Source organism: Idiotropiscis lumnitzeri, chromosome 6 (genome assembly GCF_059441095.1).
Source record: "Idiotropiscis lumnitzeri isolate Australia: NSW breed Sydney's pygmy pipehorse chromosome 6, RoL_Ilum_1.0, whole genome shotgun sequence".
NCBI classification, from domain to species: Eukaryota; Metazoa; Chordata; class Actinopteri; order Syngnathiformes; family Syngnathidae; genus Idiotropiscis; species Idiotropiscis lumnitzeri.
The window spans coordinates 357941-359404 of NC_142396.1; the positions used below are offsets into that span (position 1 = coordinate 357941).

Below are 1464 nucleotides of genomic sequence, written 5' to 3' on the forward strand. Positions count from 1 at the left end.
AGCAAAGTAAACAAACGTAGGCGTTTAAATATCCTGTGACGTCATTTCCGGTGTGAGGCAAGCCCTCCCTCCTTAGCTTGGACAAGATGGCGTCCGCCGGTGAAGCGGCAACTCCTTCGACAAGGTGATATAATTCTCCCCATCAATTTCTCTCTCTCACGACCTGTGGTTGCTTGTATTTGGCGTGACACGCTCAAAAAAAGAAGAAAAAAACCCCGGACATGAGTTGACTTGGATGTTAAACGAAATTGGTCGAATTAACACGACGACAGAGCACCGAGTTTATGGTGGCAACTTAAACGCAGTGGACGCTTGATTAGCTACACTTCACGTCTGATACATGACAAGCACGTCATGGTGCCAACATGCTGCTCCTGTCTCAAAAATGCCTTTTTTGGGTTGTGTTTTCTTGTTTTGTGTGGTAGGTGACTCTGACTCTGTTGGCTGGGCCACGGCCAACGCAGCTTGGCATTGGGCGCCATGGGCTTGTGGCGCGACTATAAGGTTCTCATTGTGATGGGCACCAGTTTGGCTCTGATCCACGCCGGATGGTACCAGCTCAAGGCCCGCCCCCATCTATATAAGAGCACGGCGCGTGCTCCCACCGGCCACGCAAAGAGCGAGTAGTGCAGCCGTGGTGATGAGAGGCGGCGGGTGGCTGCGGCGCAACTGGCCGTGGGTGGCGGGCGGCACCCTGCTGGGCGTGCATGTGGCCACGTGGCTGATGCAGCGTGCGGTCAAAAATGCCGTACGTTCACCGGGACAACAGACGCGCACACGTGACTGACGGGGACACGAGACTATAAAATGGCTTTTTTTTTTTGCATTTACATTTTTGCTTTTCTTCATGGCTGACGTTGTCCTTCATCCGTCAATCAATGGAAATGAATGACATCAATCAAAAACTGGCAACGTGGTCTTTTGGGTCACCAATAAAGCAGTTGAACAAATGTCAGGCTTCCAGTTCGTTCACTAGTCTTAGCATTAACGCAGTCAACGTTTGAATTTTCATTGCAGGAATCAAGCTTGTTCTTCCAAGGGGGTAGGGCTTCAAAGTCGGGTTAAGGGTCATGTTCAATACTTTTTCAGACTGATACCAGTGCGAGAGCTCATTCTCGAGTAGTCACAGGTACTTTTGATGCATAAAATGTCCCCCCAAATAACAATGACTGATAATTTTAAAGAACGACATGTACGACAATTTTTTTTTCCCTTAACTTGGATGAAACTAATGACAATTTTCTATTCTTAATACAAACTTTGAGCTTCTGATCACAAAATGGCCAGAAGCGATACCTTGAAATAAGGCTGCTATTGACACCGATACGATACCTGGCATCAGAATGTGGCCATGACTCATTGCAAACTAGTTTTTATTTATTTTTTTAAATCGGGGTAGTGCCATGCGGGTACCGGCCCGGATTCCCAAATCATCCGTCCGCATCGCAGTGAATGCACGTGCCG

General features: G+C 48.0%; 1 long non-coding RNA gene across 1 annotated transcript; it reads left to right on the forward strand.

Annotated features, from left to right (window-relative positions):
* Positions 1-57: 57 nt before the first annotated feature.
* On the forward strand, positions 58-950 carry LOC148334353 (uncharacterized). Its single transcript, XR_015844052.1, has 2 exons — positions 58-124; positions 426-950. It is a non-coding gene; the product is annotated as an uncharacterized LOC148334353 (long non-coding RNA).
* The last annotated feature ends 514 nt before the right edge of the window (positions 951-1464 follow it).